The sequence below is a fragment of the Lepidochelys olivacea genome (assembly GCF_965140295.1).
Source record: "Lepidochelys olivacea isolate rLepOli2 genome assembly, chromosome: 9".
Taxonomy (NCBI): Eukaryota; Metazoa; Chordata; order Testudines; family Cheloniidae; genus Lepidochelys; species Lepidochelys olivacea.
The window spans coordinates 45,014,846-45,039,307 of record NC_140419.1 but is presented as its reverse complement, the minus strand read 5'-3'; the positions used below and the strand labels follow the sequence as shown (position 1 = coordinate 45,039,307).

Below are 24,462 nucleotides of genomic sequence, written 5' to 3'. Positions count from 1 at the left end.
CTGCCAGTGTTTCAAAGGAAGTGTATAAACATGGGACCAGCCTCAGATCCAGCTCTTCTGCACCCAGTACAAGTCAGGAAGGGTGGTTTTTAAACCAGCTTTTTATGCACCCTCCCCGAGTCATGAGCTTGGCGCAATCTGAAGACACAACTTGAAGCAGTCTTAGGGCTCCTCTAAATTGTAGCAACTGCCCATGGCCTTTAAGAGGATGTTCTGTCAGCTGAATCTGACCATCCTCCCACAATGGATAGGTAAGTGCGGAGGAGAACATGGCTTGGACAGAGACATCCCTTAGTGGAGGATCTATTAATGGAAATTCTCTGTGTCCTAGTGAGGAGGAGAGGATGGAAGGTGATAAAATAAAGGTAGGATCTGATGAGAAACAGTCAAATGAAAAAGTCCCATTCAATTACATCCCGTAATGGCAAACAGCTAAAAAGTGACAAGTGTAAGTCTAAATAATAAGACGGGTGAATTTGAGTGCCTCATATTGAATGAGAATACTGATGTAACAGGCATCACAGAAACTTGGTGGAACAAGGATAATCAATGGGACACAGTAATAGCAAGGTACAAAATATATCGGAAGGACAGAACAGGTTGTGAAGTGGAACTACATATATGAAAGAAAGCATAGAGTCAAATGAAGTAAAAATCTTAAATGAATCAAACTATACCATAGAATCTCTAGGGACAGTAATTCCATGCTTGAATAATAAGAATATAGCAGTAGGGATATACTACCGATCACCTGACCAGGATGGTGATAGTGATTGTGAAATGCTCGAGGAGATTAGAGAGGCTATTAAAATAAAAAACAATAATAATGGGGGATTTCAACTATACCCATATTGACTAGGTACTTGTCACCTCAGGACGGGATGCAGAGAGAAAGTTTCTTGACACCTTAAATGACTGCTTCTTGGAGCAGCCAGTCCTGGAACCCACAACGGGGAAGGGAATCTTCAGGCAGCCAGATCCATGGCCATCCAGTGGCATAAAGCAGTTTTTAGTGGAGGCTCTGGTATGGCCTATAATCAGCACATTTATAACACAGGGGAAGGCAGGAAATAGTGGCAAACTTTAGGGTGATGTGTGACTGTATATATGCACAGTGTGTAGAGTATGGAATACATGAAGGTGTGGTGATAAATAAAGGTTTTATCAGCATGATTTTGATGTAGCCATGTTACTCATAGATGGAAATGTGAGTTCTTCAGATCATCTGTAATGAATGCTAATAAATACTTTTCTACCTCACTACACCATTGCATATTCATACACGTCACTGATGCTACAGAAAAGTTACTTTACAAATATTTTAGAGTTTTTAGGAAAAGGTTATTGGGATGTTTTTGCACCCCTTTGCTGCAATGTGAAGTGTTATTTACCATGAATCCAATTGTACAGAATTGAGAAGGAGCCATAAAAACCTGCTAAAAATAGCTGAAGCAAGCTTTCCTGCAACTTAATAACATCATCAACCTGAGGTTTCCAAGATCTCAGACTCTTCTAGTGCTAGAAGTAGATGCTGGGTCTCCCGGGGAAAATGCAAATCTCAACAGCTTGAAGATCCCTGCTGGGCTGAGGATCAGAAGGATAAGACTTCAATGTTGTATTATTTTTATGTCTAGAAAAACTGGCTGCCCCAGGACAGATTTTGCCTGTTCTGAGCCTTGGGCAGGGATTGTTTTGGAGGAAATGCCACATTTAGGGAAGAAAGGAACATTTTTTTCCTGCAGATTGGCATATTGAGAAAGGTAGCTGTTTGAAACTGCTCTTGGGTTTGGAGTATTAGAATAAGTCTTCTCTGGATTGGTGGCCTGAGAGCAACTAAGGTGATCAAAGGTGAAGGCAGAGATGCACTCACTACATATATGTTCACTGCCTAGCACAATGAGGAATGTTTTGGACAAGCTGTTTTTGAGTCACTTTACCTCCATAGGTCTGTGAAAACAGCAGATTAAAAGGCTTATGGGTATCAAACCCAGTTGGGCCTCTCAGGTTAAGAGTGTTAGAACCATGTGGGCACCCAAAGAGAGGGATGGTAGCAAAACCTGTCCCAAAGGGGCACACTTGAGAGGGACAAAAGCTGTCTAAGGCATGGCTGGTCTGGTAACCAGGACAGGAAAGGCTGAAAGGTTTTCATAGATTTGTAGAGTTTGAAGCCAGATGGACAATTACATCATCTAGTCTGATCTCCTGTATATCACAGGCCATTAAATTTCACCCATTTACTGCTGTATTGAGCCCTTTAACTTGTTGTACTAAAGTATAAGTTCCAGAAAGGAATCCAGGCCTGATCTGAAGACATAAGAGGAGGAGAATCCACCACTTCCCTTGGTAGCTTATTCCTGTGATTAATCACCCTCGCTGTTAACATTTGTGCCTACTTTCCCATTTGAATATTTCTGGTTTCAGCTTCCATCCATGGGTTTTTGTTATGCTTTTCTCTGATAGATTAAAATCCTTTAGCACCTGTTACTAGCTCCTTGTGAAGCAAAGAATACACTGCAATGAAATCACCACTCCATCTTCTTTTTGATAAGATAAAGGGATTGAGGTCTTAAAGTCTCTCATTGAAAAAGTTCTCAAATCATTTTTGTGACTCTTTTCTGTACCCTCTCCAGTTTTAAAATGTGGACATCAGAACTGTATACAATAATCTGATATCTGTCTAACTAATGCCACAAACCAAGATGATAATCCTTTATTCAAGATGCATAACTTTGCATTTGGCTGTATTAAAAGGCATATTGTTTGAATGGTCCAGTCTCCCAAGTCATCTATATCTCTCTGCATGACTGCCCTACCCTTTATAATTATTATTTACTATTTTGCCAATCAGTATCATCTGCAAATTTTATCAGCAGTTATTTTATATTTGTTTCCAGATCATTGCTGAACATGTTAAATTTCAGCAATGATCCGGAAACAAATATAAAACCCAGAACCCAGCTAGAAACACTACCATTCAAAGATTCTCCATTGACAACTCTGTTTTGAGATCTGTCAGCTAGTTCTTAATGCATTTAATTGATTCTCTGTAGTTCTACTTTTGAAATCAGCATGTCATACCGTATCAAGTCAAGCACCTTATAAAAGTCTAAGTAAACTACATCTACAGTTATCTTTATCCACCAAACTTGTAATCTCAAAGAATGAAATTTGGCTTCTTTGACAAAAACTATCTTCCATATAACCACATTGACTGGCATTACTTGTATTTCTGTCCTTAATTCTTTATTAACTGAATCCCACATCCATTATTTTGCCTGGGATTGATGACAAGCTAAGCACCCACTTGTTACCTGGGTCATTCTGCTTGTCATTTAGGTCATTTGGTGTAATACTAGCACTCTTCTAGTCTTCTGGAATCTCCTTGGTATTCCAAGATTTATTAAAAGTTGCCATCAGTGGGCCAGATATCTCCTTAGCCAACTCTTTTAGGACTCTTGGGTACAAGTTATCTGGCCCTGGTCATTTTAAAAACATTTATCCCTCATACATGTTGTCTAACAACCTCCTTGGACTGACTAACAGACTGGAAAGTACTTCTTCATCCTTAAGTCATACAAGTCATTCTGCTTCTTTCCAAATACAGAATAGCAATACATATTTTCCATTATTTCACCCTTACATTTAATTTCCACTTTTTTATCTTGTACTTCTACTAGAATAAAAATATATATCTGGGGAATGATTTCCATCTTTGTAAAGGAAATATGTTTTGCCATTAAAATTCACTCACAATGACAGAAATCTTTGGAACTGGCTGCCAGCCCACCAAGAATAAATCCATTATGCTTTCAACAAGACTCTGTGTGTACTTTTCCTTCAAATTGCCCCATCTCCTTTCTTCTGGCATCAGTGGATTACTTATGCAATTCATTTAAGTAAGAGAGCCATAAATCTTTGCTGGACTACAGTTAAATTATCATCCACCACGGTCTCAGATGCAGACCTTTCTGCAGCTAAAGAAATGTTATGCTGCTGTTGTGGGGAAACTGCCTTTCCCATCTATGATGTTGCTAGAATGACACATACTTACGGGTCTTGACCATGCACACCACTTAGTCTTAAGGTTTCACAGGCTTCTAAAAAAGCAATTAAATCCAAAGGTTAGGCTGGCAAGTATAATAGAAATAAAGTCTTGGAGTAAACACCATTCTGGATTTGGAGAATATTGTTTTTAAAATTCAAAGACACGCCATCATCAAACTTATAAGGACAGTCTTTTATGCACTAGTTTACACTGAGTGTTAGATCTCTTATGATTTAGGCAGAATGGATAATAATGGGTTTACTCTTTGAGTATTAGCAAAAGAGAGATGCTGGAAGTGTGAGGAAGACCAGTGTTCCCATGGTTTGGGAATAATCCCAGCACACTGCCTTTCTGTAGAGATGTTAGAAGAATTGCTTTGACTTTAAGGGTGGATGTTAATTACTTTTAGTTGCTCTCTTACTGGAAAATATTTCTGCCTTGCATTTTCTACAGAAATGGAAAAATTATTCCTGAGGGCCACATAATTTTGGCAAAAATATCAATTCTCTTGGGTGCAACCCTGGGAAAATCAACCCATTTGGAGATGAGTGTTGACATCAGTGAGGTAGCATAGCTATCAATAATAGCAGAAACTGGCTTAGGAACTAGAAATTTAGATCAACTCTTGGCATAGAAGCTTGAATCAATGCTGCTTCTCCTAGGCAAGGAAAAAGGAGTACTATCCTTATGTAGCATTTGTTCCAAAATCTTATTAGCTGTCTAGGTGAAGACTCTCTGGTCATATATATACTTGTGATGGGTTTTCACTGGAGACTACAAATGAGCAAAGTTAGGGAGAGTTTTTATTTATTTTATGGGAGTTTTTTATTTCTCTTTTGTTTATATTTAATGTAATAGTTTATTCTTAAACAGTAACACCATGAGAAGGAGGTGCCTTTCCCAACCACATACTATATAGTGTCTAAACTTGCCCCTTTCCTAGGGTTTGATCTTATTAATTAAATCCATTGACAAATTCTTTTATGCACAATATTCTTTTTAATTGCTGATATTTTTTAAAACTGAGATTAAAAATAAGCATGCATGTTTTTAGGGTAAAATGTTTGAGGTGTCTAAGTCCCATTTTCAAAAGTGACTTCAGCACAGTGGACTTATGCACCTGAGTGTCAAAGTCACTTTTGAAAATGGGACTTGGTTGCTTTTTGAAAATGTATTGCTTGCTCCAAAATGAAAACTGTAGTATGAATGGACAAGAATATAATGGAACGTGTACTTACTTAAATTATTTTTGGAGTTTTTTAAACAGAAAACACTGAAGTGAAACTTATTCTCAAATTTTTAATGAAGAATTTGAAGAATAGGAAATGGCATGGAACTGAAGGCTCCAGGAAGCCTACTAGAGACCTTGCCATGCTGGCTAATTAATTTAGGGATATGCTGAGCTACTATGGTGATGGGTGCCAATCCAAAACCCTAAAAAAAGATTAACAAACAAGTGTAAGGGGCTTAGTGCCCATGATTCCTGTTTAAAATCAATGGATATTAAAAATGCTTAGCACTTGTTCTAGATCAATTAACAGAGCATAAAGCAGAGTATATAATCTTACTGAAGGGGCTCTGTTTGGGAGAATAGAATTTAGTTACTTTCACAAACACTTAATTCCCTTCACTAAAAGTCACAAAATAAAGCCAGTGGAAAATTTTCCTATTATTAGGAATATGCAGTTCTTTTTCACTATTTGAATATTTTTAATTAAAATCAAAGAAGTTCCCTGCTGAACCATGATGATATTCTGTCTGCAGTAACTGTAATATGCAATTCTGTTTCTTAAAGGCAGACAGACATAACGTTTCCTCACAGGGGAAACCAAAGAAGATTTTAAAGCATTGCTTATCTTCTCACTTCTTAAACTGATTACTCTGCCAGTATCTTATTCTATTTCTCCTTTTTTTAAAATGGAGATAAGTGGCACTAACAATTCATGTTACAGAGGGAGGTTTGTTTTTAAATAAACCTCTGACATGCAGCCTTATACTGAGATCATACCACCTGCTTGGAGTATTCTTGTCATTATTAGTGGTTACATGCTATCATTCCTCTTTATCACCTGCCTCTCTTGGGTAACCCAGAATACCTAATAATTTGCATTATCTAATATAGATTTAGGTCAGGTTCTGCTTTTTATCACTAAAAGACCTAAAGAAACACTATCATGCACACACAATAAAATCTTACACATCATATCCAAATACTATAAGGATCTGTAATTAAATGTTTAATCTTATTCGCAATGTGCTACAGGAAAGTCTGAACCTTAAATTAATCACTGCCAATTGCTCAGTAAAGCTGAGATGTCAGTAGTAAAATTAAACCCCTTGGTATGCAGAGCTCTGCAGTTTTGTGTGTTTAAACGTGCTGGGTACATATAAAAGATCAAAAAGGGTGAAGAAAAACAAGCATTCTTTCCCCCCCGTTCATTGTACAGGGCATGTAAGCTGTAGAATCTCTACATGTTCAGCACAATGGCTAGCTCCTAGCCACCAGCTTCATTCCTTTGATTAGTCATCTGAACAGTTTCAGTAATTACTAGCACTTGCAGCTCTCTGCCAAGGGAAAACAGGGGGAGAACTACACTGAGGAATGTGGGAGAGGGGTGAATTCGTTACAAAAGGAGACACCCTTCACAGCAAAACCTTTGCATTATCCTGCACGGCTCAGTTTTTCTTTCTCACCTGAAGCGGAGAGAAAGGTACTGGCTTGAAACATTTTCCGTACACCTTGTGGGAGAGTCGAATAAACTCCAGCACAGTGAGCTATTTAACCATTAACCTATTTCCAGAGAGAAAACCGCTGCACAGAAATCTCTGCTGTGTATCTGAAAAAGGGAAACTGCATTTATTACTTGCTGTGTCCAGCAGCCTATTGCATCAAACAGTAAAGTGTTAACCTTGCCAGCCCTTGACACTTTCAGTTAGTTATTGCTTTAAAATAGATTGAATGTGTACATCAAAAATGTATAAGAAAAGAAATACAGGAAAATCAGTGCTCCATGCTAGTGTCAAAACAAGCAATCATCCCAAAATAACAGTCTCTCCCTTGGAGTCTCATTGTAGGTGTCGGAGCAAAAGGAATTCCATTGCACGAATGGCTAATAAGGCAAATGACAAAAATCTTACTCACCATGTTTCACCATTCAGCAGTAATCCTCTCTACTATAGTCTTGTTGCTGAGGATGCGTATCTTTATCCAGAGGCTCCTGTGATGCTTTTCAGACTCTGAGGGGCTGTTCTACTACTGCTCTCCACTGGCATTCTCCACCTCCTATCTTTTCCTCCTCCTCCTCCCCTCCTCCCCCACCCCCCAATCCTTCTAGCTTGTAGCTTGTTGTACCCTACATAGATTCTAGGTTTCCCTGTGCAGCGTGATTTAGGAAAGATGTTTGTTTCAGCCATCTGTTTGGTAGCAAGTAAATGCTTCCTTTGCTCAGGGTCAAAAATTGAAGGTAAACTAGTGAGCTCACAGCCAGCTACACACATACCAGGTTTGGAATAATTCAGGAGCACAATTATTGTAATTTGTATTTCTCCCACCGATTTTCATAGCTAACTGGAATACAAAAAGACCAGTCTTAGCAGATACTTCTAGGTTATTGCAATGCATCACTGTTCAACATGTATTAAGGTTATTGAAGTGTATCACCCTTTGAAGAAGTGATTTAAAGGGGACTGTTGTGGAGAGAGTCAGTGCCTCTCTGACTTCTGATATTAAAGAAGGAATCTCACACTGGAGCAAACTGGGGACAGGAGGAGAGGGAATATTTATACCCAAAAATGTAATTGGCTAGTATGTGTCTTAAGTGGGGGGTTTTTTTAGTCACTGAACATGTTTTGTTTTAACCCGCTTTCCTTAGTAAGTCAATCCAGTTTTTGCTTGCTTCTGCAGTGAAGGCAAAACTGGGAGTTATATCAAGGGTGCTGGAATAATGTGTATAGTGGGGGGGTCAGTGGCTCTCAGCAGCAAACTGTAAACCCTGTATATAATGGAAACCACTTCAAGTCGGGGGGGGGGGGTTCTGCAGCACCCCCTGCACCTCTAGTTCCAGCACCTATGTATCATATCATAATCTGTTGTGGAAATTAGCTTAATATCAAAATATTGGGGCTTAAATTCCTTGTCAGTATTAAGCTAGATCCTCTCCCTCTCTTCTCTTCTCCCCCGCAAAAAAATACTCTAGCAATGGAGGGGTTGAAAATTGGGCAGAATCCCATATTTTTAAAGGGAAGTTAATTTTGCCACCTTGATCCCCAGGACCTCTTATCCTGGCCTTAACCTCTGCCTTTCCCTTCTCCTCTCCCCTTGGTTGTAGCAGCTTCCCAGTTTGGGGCCTGACAGGGATTCTCATACAAGGATTCTCCTAAAAACAGAACAGTGCTTATACGTGATGGTCTAAAACCCTCCAGTAACACTAGTGTGAGCTGTAGCTTTGGACTGTACTTTATATGTAGGTGTGACTGTTCTTAGTGAGCCTTGTTACCCCTCCCTCTAGGGAGAGAGAGTCTTGCCCATGATGGCTGGGTGTTAGCTCCCTAACACCACAAGCCTAATAGTCATTCAAGTGCCCTCCTCTGGGCTGTGCCAGCCCTGTCTTCACCTTACAGGCTAACAAGAGGTGTGCCCCAATCCCCAAGTCCCTCTGAATCATTCCCCTGTGATATCCAGGTCCTGACACTGGCTATTCACAGGAATCCCAGATCCTTTGCCCCCAAAGGAGCAGTGTGCCCCTATTTTACCTTAAACCCCACAGCATTTGTAATAAAATAAGAGAAGGTTTATTTAAGAAAGAACAGGGATTCAACTAAAGCCAAGAGCGAGCAGCAGAAACTAATGGTTACAATGCAAAACAAAATCATAAAGCACAATGTAGGAGGGGGCTACGCTTAATAGTTACCTTTCCTATCTAATACAGTAGGTTTTCCTTCCAAAATTCAGTCTGTTGCACAGTTAGATGACTTCACAGGATCCAAACTTCCATGAGAAACACTCCCACTCTGCAAGTTGTTTCTCCAGTGACCGGATACAGAAAGCCTGTTCCCACCCTGTGTCAGACGGAAACAGTCATTTGTCTTTATTCAGAGACAGGGTGCTCTCCTGTCTTTTGTAATGTTCCTTTTTTTCCCCAGGTGCTTTCGATCATTTGCAATGGTCTCTGATGGTTTTTCACTGCAAGTCTTGGGATGGACAACTGAATCTTGCTTTACAGTGCCTGTAAATGGAAGGGTGACAACCCACTCCTGTTTGAGTGGGCCATCACCACGATACATTATCCCCTGGTGATTAGCTTTTACTCCAAGTCCAAAAAAAAAAATACTTTCAATATACAGTAAAAGCTGTGTTATCTGGTACTTTACCAACAGAAAGCTCCATAAACCGGCATTTCTGATCTTAATTGAAAGTCTGGTTTGTAGTCCAGTTAGTGTGGGGCTGGGGTTGGGGTGCGGGAGAGGGTGAGGGGTGCAGGCTCTGGAAGGGAGTTTGGGTGTGGGAGGGGGCTCAGGGCAGGGGTGCAGAGTGCGGGAGGTGTTTCAGGGTGCTGGATCCAGGTGGTGCTCCCCTCGGGCAGCTTCCTGCAAGCACCAACCTGTCCCTGCTGCTCCTAGGCAGAGGCACATCTAGACAGCCCTGCATGCTGCCTTGTCCTGCGCCCCAGCCCTGAGTCCCCTCCCACACCCAAACTCCCTTCCTCTTAGGTAACCAGAATTTTTTACTTACCAGCACCCCCATTCCCCCCAACATGCTGGGTAACCACGCTTTTACTGATAGACAAGGTGGGTGAGGTAATATATTTTATTGGACCAACTTCTGTTGGTGAGCGAGCCAAGCTTTCAAGCCACATAGAGTTCTTCAGATAGTTTAGCAAATCTGTTCGATCCTGTATTTAGCTGTGACACTCTTGGTACCTTTCCCAGACCTGAAGAAGAGCTCTGTGTAGCGTTAAAGTCTCTGTCTCAACAACAGAAGATGGTCAAATAAGATTTTACCTCACCCACCTTGTCTCTCTAATGTCTTGGGACTGACACAGCTTCAACAAAACTGCATACTTTCAATATGGTAACATTACTCCTTAAATATTACCCATTCATATATCTCTCAGTGACATAAGTACTGATTCTGTGGATGCCCCAGGGCTGGAGCACCCATGGAAAAACATTAGTGGGTGCTTAGCACCGACCGGCAGCCAGCACCGACCGGCAGCCAGCTCCTCCCTCCCACCCAGTGCCTCCCATCACCGGTGGCCCTGCTGATCAACTCCTCCCTATCCCTCCCAGCGCCTCCCACCCGCCATGATCAGCTGTTCTGCAGTGTGCAGGAGGTGCTGGGAGTGAGGAGGAGGAGCAGGGATGGGGTGGGCACAGGGGAGGGGGTGGAAAGGGGCGGGGCTGGGTGAGAAGAGGTGGGGCCTTGAAAGGCATGGAGTGAGGGTGGGGATGAGTCTAGAGCAGGGATGGGAAGATGCGGGGTGGGGGCTTGGGGGAAGGGGTGGAGTGGGGAGGGTTGAGCACCCCTGGGTAGAGAAGAAGTCAGTGCCTATGCACAGTGATATGGTCTTGGTAAGGTATGAGATTTCTTTAGATACCTTGCATATTACTCAATATGGAGGAATACCCTACAAGACAGAGGCTCAGACTTGCACTGATTCCAAAGCCCTGGCTACGAGTTCACAGAAGGATCAGCTAGCAGGAGCTGGCCTGTGAATGAGCAAACTGTGTTTGAACACTAATAGTTCTGGAAATTGGGTTAAGAGCAATTGTGAAGAAAGCCATGTGAAATGGGAATGGATTTGCATGGTCTGGTATTTTTGGCTTCGCATGAAATATTAATATGTATTGAGTTCTGATTTCAGATGGTGAAAGCTTGCTACACAGATCTTGGCTTTGAGGAGCCCTCACTTAGTGTGTTCTAATGAGGGATGAGAAAACGTTAAAGGGTTTTCAAGCCCTTTCTTTCTCTAAATGAAGTTAGTGCATGTTAAAATGCTGGCAGATATTGCAGATCAATCAGAGGTCACGTGCTTCATGCTGAAGTTGATTCATTGCTGAAGTTCAAGGTTCTCAATGCCCCAAGAAAGATCAGGGGGTTTAGATCTGTGTCTGCAAAAATGTCTGCATAAAATCAGCATGCATGATTACTGAGCTGCATTTTTACATGTGCAATTGTTGCATATAATTCTAAAGGTCTGTACTTGGGTGATGGTGTGTGATACCATCCACAACACACAGGCAGCATGAAACAAAGCTGCAGTGTTAAGTTTGTAAAAGCACAAAGTAGACCATACTTCATGTGCCATCACAGAAGAGGAAGACAAATCCTCACCATGGGTGTAGGGAGAGCGGGGCAGACACACATGGTGTTGGTTCCAGGAGCGTTGCCCCTCAGGCCTTTCCAGTACTGTCAGTTCCTAGGATGAAATCTGTCTCTCCCTTCTTTTGGAGTTGGAGTAGGCCTCTCAATAGTCACCCCTTCATCTTCCACCTGATGCCCATTCTTCCCTGGAGGGAGAAGTGGAGATCGTCCTTCAGATCTGGAGGATGGACTCAAGTCTCGTAATTCAGAATCTCCGTTCCAGGGGCTGTCCAGGGCACGCTCAGAACCATTTGGGATGGGTCCGAGGCTCACATAGCTCCAGAGATGAGGGGATTTCAGCTCCTGAGGAGTTCACTTTCTTGATCAAGTTTCGCTAGGAGTGCCTTCTTCAGGGCCTGTCAGGTCCCTGTCATAGGGGGGAAGGAAATGGGAATTATGAATTATCAAGCACATTAGTTAAATATAGTGTTGCCATAGTAATATTTTGGGCCCAATCCTGCTCCCAGGTTAGCCATTGGTAAAACTCCCATTGAGCTACATTGCAGGAAAATCAGGGCCTATATATGTTGCATATAACTCACCTTTCCAAAAAGTTGTAAAATATTTCAGTTTTATAAGCTATTCTTTTCTTATCACCACGTCACTGCTTAATTGTCAATCCCAAAATATTTATCCATAGATCACAAACTTAAGTAGCGAACACGGAAGCCAAATTATTGAGGGTAGTTATTAGGTTGCTGTGTGTCAGTCGTTCTCAACCAGAGGTACTTAGAGATCTTCCAGGGGTACATCAACTCACCTAGATATTTGCATAGTTTTACAACAGGCTACATAAAAAGCACTAGGGAAGTCAGTACAAAATAAAATTTCATAGACAATTATTTGTTTATATTGCTCTGAAATGGAAGTACAGTATTTAGATTCCAATTGATTTATTGTATAATTATTTGGTAAAAATGAGAAAGTAAGCAATTTTTCAGTAAGAGTGTGCTGTGACACCTTTGTATTTTTATCACTGATTTTGTAAGCAAGTAGTTTTTAAGTGAGATGAAATTTGGGGGTACACAACACAAATCAGACTCTTGAAAGGGGTACAGTAGTCTGGAAAGGTTGAGAACCACTGCTATATGTCACCATTCAGGGGAACTGCACTGGTATTCCCCTCCTATGACCCAGCAAGTGCATCCACTCTCAGGCTTCTGGCTCTGGGATTGTTGCCTTTCTTAGGTGGAGAGACCCGCATCTCGCTCCCTCCTGCCAGGGATATTCCCAGGCTGAACAGTTCCCTGCCTTCACTGTGTTGTTCCTAGCAACAGACAGGCTGCCTAAACTGACCTGCTTGCTTTCTTTTTAGAAGCTGATAACAGTGTAACTGCCCTCAGTTATAGTTACCATACAGCTCTTTCTATGCCAGCTTATTCTTTGGATGAAAGCATTGGAGAGAAAACATTCAAAACAATAAAAGAACCTACATGTATGCTAATAAGCTTCCAAAAATCAACCCCCTCCCCCCAACTCTCTAACATAGGCTCTGGCGGGAGCAGTCCTTCAAAAACCCCCAAAGGGGCGTCTCTTATGGTCACAAGTTCATAACAGCCTCCTCTCAGAACTAGCACATTCATGACAACTTTGGACCGTTCTTTATACAGTTTGGGAGGCTTTGATCTGGAGTTTCCAGGAACAGGTAAATAGTAAACTGTGGGTCTCTCTTCACAGGGCATAGCTTCAAAAGGCTGGCTTTGGAGAGGAGAATTTGCATTTCCCTCTTTCCAAGTACTTCCTAGGAAACCCACTTCACACACATTGTCCCAAAAAAGCCCTTTGAAATTCCTAATATTTTCCAGAGATTGCATTTTCAGTCTCCTAGAGAAGTTATGTACAATAACACATAAACAAATGCATTTTAATACAATGGACCCCAAAGGTATTAAACTTCATTGAATAAAATTTAACTTAATTCCATAAAATTTATCCAGGATATTGCACCATATTGTCAGTCCGTTACAACTCAAAGGCAAACTATGCTGTTTCAAAATCATCTGTCGGCAGAAGTAGGCAGCTAGTATTTCAGTAAAATAGACCTATGGAGCAGAAAAAAGTCACTGGCATAATTCAGTTTAAGACAAAGGAATTATACCATGGGTGAAAGTGGCCCAGGATATATCCTGCCAACACTTCAAATCTCTAAAAATTGAGACTATAATTTTTGGATCATATTAAAGAAGTTCTGTATTTAAATCACAAATGAGTTTGATTCCCCATAGTTTAAATTCCAGGGTATTACTAATTAAGAGGTCTCTTGTTTTGATTTTACTGTTCTCTCCCTCTCTGTGTGAAACTTGCAAGCTGCTAATTGTGTTAGGACATCCTAAGACAGAGTCTGTTCTCAAAGCAATACTTTGTAACAACTACTCTCACAGAGAGAGACTCAAAGCAATACTTTGTAACAACAGAAACCGCACACAGACTCCCCGCCCTTTTGTTGTATTTATCTCGCTTTGTTAATAATTGTGATTAAAATAGAGATAGAGGATGTGTGTGATGGATGCTTGGTGTGTATAATAAATGATGATCAGGGAGGTGCCAGCCTAAGAATTCAGTGTTCATCGGCCGAAGAAGGTGTCAAGTGGAAATAACCAGAGGACCTCCGGAGAGCAGACTTGAATCTACCCAACAGCCTCAAGGATGGGAGAACAGAAGAACAAGATAACATCTGGCAGCACGGAGCCGTCAGGAATGTGCCATCTGCTGATTGATTCAGCAACAGCATGATGAAGCAATTCCCATAGACTGGCATAGGAATAAATTCCTATAAAAATGGACTCTAGAAACTGAGAACTTTGGGGTCTGATTCTGCAAACCAACTTCCAGGAGCATCAGATGAGCATCTGACAAGGCCCTGCTCCCTCCTTGTGTCCAGGCCACCTGGCCAGGGGCTTGGCACAAGCAACTCTAAGGCTCGTAACTATGATAACAACCTTGCAGAACCTGTGTGTGTGTGTGTGTGTGTGTGTGTGTGTGTGTGTGTGTGTGTGAATGAATGTGTGAATAAGTATGAGATGGAATGGAATGTTATAGCTATAACTAACTGCTTACTATGATTCTTTCTGTATTCACAATAAATGTGGCATTTTGCCTTATTCCCTTTAATAAGATCCTGCTGGTTTTTATTTTATTGGTATAACATAACGATCTCCAGCTGAGTTTTCTGTAACATCAGCTAAAACTTAATTATTCATACATTATCAGTATTCAGTGATTTTTGTGTCTAAGGGCTTGTCTACACTGGCACTTTATAGAGCTGCAACTTTCGCCCTCAGGGGTGTCAAAAAACACCCCCCTGAGCGCGGCAAGTTTCAGCACTGTAAGGTGCCAGTGTAGACCGTGCACCAGCGCTGGGAGCCATCCCCCTCACGCCACGCTACACAAGCCACAGCAGCAGCACTTTAATATTGCCAGTGTAGACTAGCCCTTAGAGTGTTGGTAATGGGATATAGAGCCCTTCACCTACAGGTCACTAGCATGAGTCTGACTGAGGCTGGAAGCAAACAGGCATTGTTACTAGCTAACTACTCTTCAGCATTACCTGAGACTAATTGCTGGTCTCATTTCAGTAGTTAGTGAACAAATGTCTGTTGCACAAATTACAATCGCCCATTGTTCCTAACAGAAACAATGCTTATCAGTTACATATCAACTTGTTTGTCTTCACAAACAACTATGTCAAAAATCTCCTGTTCCCTCACACCAGTTGTGAAGTTCTATTATCTCCATGTTGCAGCGAAGGAGGCTGAGGCAGAGAGGTTAAGTGGTTAACCTGGGGTCGCTGCTGACATCAGAATTAGAACTCTGGGGTTTCCTGCCTTTCAGACGGACTTCAGTCTGCCAATAATGGTGGACTAGGTGAACATGAAGGGGTACTTGTGCCTCCAGGCCGGAGTCATTACATTTTCAGTGTTGTCATTCTGGCGACTGTCACTAGAAGAGGAGAAAAGAAAATGTACATTTTTTTTCCTCCAAACCTTCTCATAAATTTTTTTGATGTTCATCAAACTTCCTTTAAAACAGAAATGTTTTGACCAGCTCTACTCACAACTGCTCACTTTAAAAAGCCAGCCTGCAGCATTTCTACTTCAGAAATGTACAGCTGTATTAGAAAGCCCCCAAATGACTTTACAACTCGCTAATAAAAATCATGAACATTCACAGGACCCTGTAGCACAGTAGTAGCAAATTACACTAACTACAAATTACAAATTACAGTACACATACAACAGCAACGCCCACGTGACTATATAGGCACAGCCATATAAATATTAAATACAAATAGAATTCTAAATATGGGCCCTTTATCTCATTCCTGATGTTCAACAGGGTGTAGTTTAGGCATGATCATGTCACAGTGTTGGGGACACTGGGCATGGCCACTAGGTAATTCAAGGGGATGGAAGACCACGAGTGTCGATGAAGCCCGCATCGCACTAGGCCCAAGTGTCCTTGCCCCCCCCCCGCCCGGAGGCACTCGCAGCAGTCATGCTGGGGATTTTACAACAATATGTTGCAAAGTCAGACTGCCTGAAACTAAACAAGGCTGTCAAGGTTCCTCCCCCACTCTGAACTCTAGGGTACAGATGTGGGGACCTGCATGAAGAACCTCCTAAGCTTATCTTTACCAGCTTAGGTCAAAACTTCCCCAAGGTACAAAATATTCCACCCTTTGTCCTTGGATTGGCCGCTACCACCCCCAAACTAATACTGGTTACTGGGGAAGAGCTGTTTGGACACATCTTTCCCCCAAAATACTTCCCAAAACCTTGCACCCCACTTCCTGGACAAGGTTTGGTAAAAAGCCTCACCAATTTGCCTAGGTGACTACAGACCCAGACCCTTGGATCTTAAGAACAATGAACAATCCTCCCAACACTTGCACCCCCCCCTTCCCTGGGAAATGTTGGATAAAAAGCCTCACCAATTTGCATAGGTGACCACAGACCCAAACCCTGGGATCTGAGAACAATGAAAAAGCATTCAGTTTTCTTACAAGAAGACTTTTAATAAAAATAGAAGTAAATAGAAATAAAGAAATCCCCCCTGTAAAATCAGGATGGTAGATACCTTACAGGGTAATTAGATTCAAAACATAGAGAACCCCTCTAGGCAAAACCTTAAGTTACAAAAAGGATACACAGACAGAAATAGTTATTCTATTCAGCACAGTTCTTTTCTCAGCCATTTAAAGAACTCATAATCTAACACGTACCTAGCTAGATTACTTACTAAAAGTTCTAAGACTCCATTCCTGGTCTATCCCCGGCCAAGACAGAATATAGACAGACACACAGACCCTTTGTTTCTCTCCCTCCTCCCAGTTTTTGAAAGTATCTTGTCTCCTCATTGGTCATTTTGGTCAGGTGCCAGCGAGGTTACCTTTAGCTTCTTAACCCTTTACAGGTGAGAGGAGCTTTCCCCTGGCCAGGAGGGATTTCAAAGGGGTTTACCCTTCCCTTTATATTTATGACAAAGGCCAAACAGGGCAGATATGGCAGAACAATGCTGGACAAAGCAGCTTTATATTTATAGTTTAATAGATGGTACAGAAAACAAGGGAACTAGCTGGTAACTGGATTGGCTGGCTATATGGATACTTAGGGCAGCTTGCTATTGGATAAGTATGCTGAAGAAAGGATGTATAAAAGCCCGTGTAACTTCCTGCTCTGTGGGCAGGATTTGAGACAGCTCAGTCTCCCTGTGCCCTATTTGGAGCTCCAAATAAATCTCTCTGCTTCTCCACCCCGTTGTGTTTACTGGGTGAAGCATACCGGGCAATGAACCCCTGCTGTTGCTTGCCTCTGGCACTGGGTGCTGGCAACAACAGGGTGACGGTGTCTCTTTAAAGGTCTGTCTACATAGCCTATATCAGTGAGCCTGCCAGCCCAGGTCCACAGGCTCACGCTAGAGGGGCAAGCACTCTAAAATGTACTGTGTAGACAGCACGTTGGAGTTGCGGCTCGGGCTCTGAAGCCTAGGGATGGGGTGGGCTTCAGAGCCCAAGCCGCAACTTCAACGTGCTGTCTACACAGCTATTTTTAGAGCACTAGCACAAGCCCTGTCAGCCTGTGCTAGGAGGCTCGCTGCCATGGGCTGTGTAAAACACAGCCTCTGAGAGAACACAGCCTGTGCACCTGTGACTCATCCGCTACCTCAAGTTGGGCTTAAAAGAGGGGACCTGAGCCCATGTGGGTTCCCACCACATGACCTGGTGAGAGAGGGTCGCCTTCGAGCATGGACTGAGTCAGTCTGGAAAAGGGCATGTGAGAGCTGCTAGAGGCCAGAGAGGGACTGTGGAAGGTTCCAGTTGGAAGTGGTTGTTGGTTCCTGGAGGAAGGCTAAAGGCAGGAGAGCAGCAATAGGGGTTTGCTGGCTAACCTCGCCAAGACAGAGATCCAGGGCCAGAGGGCTGAGAGCCAGAGAGTAGCAGAGGGCATTGCCTGCTGACTTTTAAATTGGAAAACTGAAACTGGTCACCACAGAGGCATGAAGAGCGGGGGAGGGCTGGGCAGCAGATTCTAATGTCTCCACACTAGAAAGCTGAATCCAGGGGGACAGTGGAAAGGCCAGGGGGAGTGAGGGATGCTCCCTGGGTGAGGATGATCCTACAGCAGAGAGGTGGTGGGGGATTCTGGCTGGGAAGAGCTGGGTTTCATCCAGCTGGCTGTCCTGGCAGAGGGACAGAAGAAGACTGAAAAAGAGCGTAATTGTGGCAGAAGACACTGGAGTATGGTATGGAAAGACTCCCAGCAGAGAACCTTTGGGAGAAATGGGGGGTAATTCTGCTGGGAAGAGTGGGGTTTCAAGGACCACATGTACTTGGTATGGGCTGTATTTGGGATTTTTGTTGGGGGTTATTTTAACTACATTTGGTAATAAACCAACCGTAAGGAGGGGTGTTATTTAAGCAAGAGAGGTTGAAGTGAAGTTGCTGGTGATTCTGAAAGGGGAAACTGGGGCCAGCAGGCCTGTTCTTCTGCACGAGGGTGCTCCAGGAAGGAGCCAAATTTGTTTTCACAATTACAGTAAATAAGCAGTGACGCTGAAGTCACTGAGCTTGCTAAGAGACATTTGGTTAATGTATCATGGTTATTGACAATGTCAAGGTCAGCACAGGGGTTGGAGCTACAGTAGTTATCAGCAGGTATTAACATACAGTATTTTATGAGCCTTCCAGCTGGCAGGCCATTTAGACTGGGGTGATGTGCTGAGCATTGCTATCTGTACCCAGTCACAGCCTTGCAGGCTCCAAGGTACTGTGTAACAATGACAAACTCCTCTCTCCCTGGGTTTCTGATTTTTGGACAGGTGATTATTAATGCTTTCAGACCATCTGTTCTGGCTTAGTGGTGCTGAGCCTATACTACAATGTTATAGATGGCTTTTCTTAACATGCAGCCTCTTCTCATGAATAGCAGATGCATCAATGATACATGTGATAGTGTGGTCGCTGGGAGACAGGAGAGAATGCTGGGAGTACATTGAAAGCTGAACTCACCTGGGGATGGGAAAGTGGCAATATATTACTCTGGTGTTGCCTGTATGTCCTTCCTGCTTTTGTTAAGAGATGTAATGTGCCAAGATAGCTTTATTTAAGAAAATCACTTAGAAATGGGTTTTGGAGCTTGAAATACACTGATCCTGGGACTTCTTGCCCTACAGATAATGTACTGTGGCCTAAGTAGTCAAACGTGTGTTTTGAGTACCTCAGTTTCTGGGTATCCAATTTAACATACACTTGTGACATTGCACTCTATATGATTTTATTAATATATGCTGATGAGTATGACTATAATGTAACTGGAATAGGCTTCATGCAAAAGGTCTCTTGTAAGGTATCATTACAAAGCTTATAATCTACTGAGTGTGATCATTCTATTTGTATAAATGTATCACTCTTGTATCTGAAACTGGAAATATAACTCTGAGGGCCTATTATAATTATGCAAAGTGTGGGCCATTTAATGGTGTTTTGGAATCTTGATGCTTCCCATCAGCCAGGACAACTGATTGTGGATGACTCTGTTTGCAGGCAGGCCTTCCTGTGAGTCAGGCTGGGAGGAACGAAGACTTGGGGCATGACTACACTTACAGCTGTAGAGCACTGTGAGTTAAACCAGCCCTCGGAGAGCACAGTAGAGAAAGCACTGCAGTGTGCCCACACTGTCAAATTCAAGTGCACTGGCATGACCACGTTAGCAGCTCTTGCAACGGCCACAGAGAGCAGTGCATTGTGGTAGTATCCCAGCATGAAAGTGGCTGCAACATGCTTTTCACATGGGGGGTGGAGTGTGACAGGGAGTGTGTTGTGTGTATGTGAGGGGAGAGTGGGTTTTTGGGGGCTGAGAGCATGTCAGCACACTGTCTTGTAAATTCAGACAGCAACAGACCCCCCGCCTCCCCCTGCCTCTCAAGCAACATTCCACACTAATGGTTGCTTTGTCCCGGAGCAGATAAGCATGCCGGCTGTAAGAAACAGATCTTTGAAAGGGCATATCTACATTCCTCCAGCCAATTCCAAACAATGACAAGAGTGGCCACTTGACTTAAGGGGATTATGGGACGTTTCCTGAGGCTGATCAGAGGGCAGTAATGCAACACCTTATGCTGGGGCCTTTCAGGCGAGACGCACCAAGCATTATGCTTCTGGTGGAGGTGGATTACCAGGAGCACTCCCGCTGCAGAGTCCAGGCTCTCTAAGTGCTTTGCCAGTGTGGACAGGTTGTGAGTTAGGGTACCCGGGGCTGCTTTAATGAGCTCTTACGCGCAAGTGTAGCCAAGCCCTTGGAGTCTCACAGAAAATGTGACCAGTCACCTGGTACTGAAATCCATCTTAAACCTGGTGCTTTTCCATTGAGAAGGAGGGGTGGGGACCCAGAGAAACAAAAGATTCCTGCCTTTCACCAAAGCCATGTAAGGGTGTGGAACAGAACAAAGGGGGCTGAAGTCATGAGAAATCCCCTAGCTACCACCTGAGCTGGAACAAGGGCTGTACCAGGGGAAAGGACTGTGCCCAGACTAGGAAGGCATCCAGTCTGTGAAAGAAACTTATTGAAACATCTCTGAGGGTGAGATTTTATCTGTATTCAGTTTTATTACTGTATTAGGCTTAGACTTGAGTGTTTTGTTTTATTTTACTTGGTAATTCACTTTGTTCTGTCTGTTACTACTTGGAATCACTTAAATCCTACTTTCTGTATTTTAATAAAATCACTTTTTACTTATTGTTTAACCCAGAGTATGTATTAATACCGGGAGGGGGGCTGCAAACAGCTGTGCATATCTCTCTATCAGCATTATAGAGGGCAAGCAATTTATGAGTTTACCCTGTATAAGTTTTATATAGGGTAAAACAGATTTATTTGGGGGTTTGGACCCCATTGGGAGTTGGGCATCTGAGTATTAAAAACAGGAACACTTCTTAAGCTGCTTTCAATTAAGCTTGCTGATTGTGGACGTAGTTCAGACCTGGGTCTGTGTTTGTGGCTGGCAAATGTATCTGGCACAGCCAGGTAGGGCTCTGGAGTCCCAAGCTGGCAGGGAAAGCAGGGGCAGAGGAAGTCTTGGCACATCAGTTGGGGGTTCCTGTGATCCAACCTGTCACAACCCTAAAGAGGTGCAGTTTTTCAGAAGGCTGGGGGCCCAGCACTTTCTAAAAATCAGGCCCCTTTAAGGTATGTCAGGCTGGACCCCAAATATTACTAGCTGGTTTTGAAAATCAGGCCTTGGATGCATGGCTTTGTACTTCAGCAATGCTTTTCATACTCCAAGAGCTCACAAAGCCCTGAGCTAGAGTGGTCATATATGGACTGCGTAGTCAATAGCTGCAGACATTATGCACTCAATATTTCACACAGAGCCTACACCATTTGAACCTGACTGAGGGTATGTCTACACTACGAAATTAGGTCGAATTTATAGTAGTCGGTTTTGTAGAAAGCATTTTTATGTAGTTGATTGTGTGTGTCCCCACACAAATGCTCTAAGTGCATGTAGTCGGCGGAGTGTGTCCACAGTACCGAGGCAAAAGTCGACTTTCGGAGCGTTGCACTGTGGGTGGCTATCCCACAGTTCCTGCATTCTCCGCTGCCCATTTGAATTCTGGGTAGAAATCCCAGTGCCTGATGGGGCTAAAACATTGTCGCGGGTGGTTCTGGGTACATATCGTCAGGCCCCCGTTCCCTCCTTCCCTCCGTGAAAGCAAGGACAGACAATTGTTTTGCGCCTTTTTTCCTGAGTTACCTTTGCAGACACCATACCACGACAAGCATGGAGCCCGCTCAGCTAACCGTCACCATATGTCTCCTGGGTGCTGGCAGACGTGGTACTGCATTGCTACACAGCAGAAGTTTATTGCCTTTTGGCAGCAGACAGTGCAGAATGACTGGTAGCCATCATCGACGTAGTCCTGGGTGCTCTTTTAACTGGGTGCCTGGGCAAACATGGGAGTAACTCAGCCAGGTCATTTCCCTTGTTTCTTCTTGTGGCGATTCAGTCCTGCACTGTCTTTTAATGTGCAGCTAGCAGGAGATGATGGCCAGCACTCATACTGCACCGTCTTCTGCCGAGCACCCAGGTGTTGACGATGGCTAGCAGTCTGCTGCCAGCAAGATGCATAAAGATAGATAAGGTGGCTCAAAACAAGAAATAGACCAGATTTGTTTTGTATTCATTTCTCCTCTCTCCCTCCCTCCGTGAAATCAATGGCCTGCTAAACCCAGTTTTGAGTTCTATCCTTGAGGTTTTGAGTTCTATCCTTGAGGGGGCCATTCAGTTTCTCGCAAAGCCACCCCCTTTGTTGATTTTAATTCCCTGTAAGCCAACCCTGTAAGCCATGTCGTCAGTCACCCATCCCTCCATCAGGGCAATGGCAGACAATTGTTCTGTGCCTTTTTTCTGTGCAGACGCCATACCACAGCAAGCATGGAGCCCGCTCAGATCACTTTGGCAATTAGGAGCACATTAAACACCACACGCATTATTCAGCAGTATATGCAGCACCAGAACCTGGCAAACCAATACCGGGCGAGTAGGCGATGTCAGCGCGGTGACGTGAGTGATGAGGACATGGACACAGACTTCTCCCAAAGCACGGGCCCTGGCAATGTGGGCATCATGGTGCTAATGGGGCAGGTTCATGCAGTGGAACGCCGATTCTGGGCTCGGGAAACAAGCACAGATTGGTGGGACCACATAGTGTTGCATGTCTGGGACGATTCCCAGTGGCTGCGAAACTTTTGCATGCGTAAGGGCACTTTCTTGGAACTTTGTGACTTGCTTTCCCCTGCCCTGAGGCGCAAGAATACCAAGATGAGAGCAGCCCTCACAGTTGAGAAGCGAGTGGCAATAGCCCTGTGGAAGCTTGCAATGCCAGACAGCTACCGGTCAGTTGGGAATCAATTTGGAGTGGGCAAATCTACTGTGGGGGCTGCTGTGATGCAAGTAGCCCACGCAATCAAAGATCTGCTGATATCAAGGGTAGTGACCCTGGGAAATGTGCAGGTCATAGTGGATGGCTCTGCTGCAATGGGATTCCCTAACTGTAGTGGGGCCATAGACGGAACCCATATCCCTATCTTGGCACCGGAGCACCAAGCCGCCGAGTACATAAACCGCAAGGGGTACTTTTCAATAGTGCTGCAAGCACTGGTGGATCACAAGGGACGTTTCACCAACATCAACGTGGGATGGCCGGGAAAGGTGCATGACGCTCGCATCTTCAGGAACTCTGGTCTGTTTCAAAAGCTGCAGGAAGGGACTTTATTCCCAGACCAGAAAATAACAGTTGGGGATGTTGAAATGCCTATAGTTATCCTTGGGGACCCAGCCTACCCCTTAATGCCATGGCTCGTGAAGCCGTACACAGGCAGCCTGGACAGTAGTCAGGAGCTGTTCAACTACAGGCTGAGCAAGTGCAGAATGGTGTAGAATGTGCATTTGGATGTTTAAAGGTGCGCTGGTGCAGTTTACTGACTCGGTCCAGATGATGAAGATGTCATCAATATAGCGCAAGTAGAGTAGGGGCGTTAGGGGACGAGAGCTGAGGAAGCGTTGTTCTAAATCAGCCATAAAAATGTTGGCATACTGTGGGGCCATGCGGGTACCCATAGCAGTGCCGCTGATCTGAAGGTATACATTGTCCCCAAATGTAAAATATTTATGGGTAAGATAGTTATGGGTTTTATGGCTGATTTAGAACAACGCTTCCTCAGCTCTCGTCCCCTAACGCCCCTACTCTACTTGCGCTATATTGATGACATCTTCATCATCTGGACCCATGGAAAAGAAGCCCTTGAGGAATTCCACCATGATTTCAACAATTTCCATCCCACCATCAACCTCAGCCTGGTCCAGTCCACACAAGAGATCCACTTCCTGGACACCACAGTGCTAATAAACAATGGTCACATAAACACCACCCTATACCGGAAACCTACTGACCGCTATTCCTACCTACATGCCTCCAACTTTCACCCTGACCACACCACACGATCCATCGTCTACAGCCAAGCTCTGCGATACAACCGCATTGGCTCCAACCCCTCAGACAGAGACAAACACCTACAAAATCTCTATCAAGCATTCTTACAACTACAATACCCACCTGCGGAACTGAAGAAACAGATTGATAGAGCCAGAAGAGTTCCCAGAAGTCACCTACTACAGGACAGGCCTAACAAAAAAAATAACAGAACGCCACTAGCCGTCACCTTCAGCCCCCAACTAAAACCCCTCCAACGCATTATTAAGGATCTACAACCTATCCTGAAGGATGACCCAACACTCTCACAAATCTTGGGAGACAGGCCAGTCCTTGCCTACAGACAGCCCCCGAACCTGAAGCAAATACTCACCAACAACCACATACCACACAACAGAACCACTAACCCAGGAACCTATCCTTACAACAAAGCCCGTTGTCAACTATGCCCACATATCTATTCAGGGGACACCATCACAGGGCCTAATCACATCAGCCACGCTATCAGAGGCTCGTTCACCTGCACATCCACCAATGTGATATATGCCATCATGTGCCAGCAAT

The 24,462-nt window shown here is 43.7% G+C and overlaps 1 protein-coding gene across 2 annotated transcripts in view; it reads right to left on the bottom strand.

The window, feature by feature from the left end:
* AMER3 (APC membrane recruitment protein 3) overlaps window positions 1–7,291 on the bottom strand; it is a 57,961-nt gene extending 50,670 nt beyond the window's left edge. For both annotated transcript variants that reach the window (XR_014712995.1, XM_084639317.1), the window contains exon 1: window positions 7,188–7,291. The gene's annotated coding sequence lies outside the window, so the exon portion shown is untranslated. The remainder of the gene's footprint in view (window positions 1–7,187) is intronic.
* Between the last annotated feature and the right edge of the window lie 17,171 nt (window positions 7,292–24,462).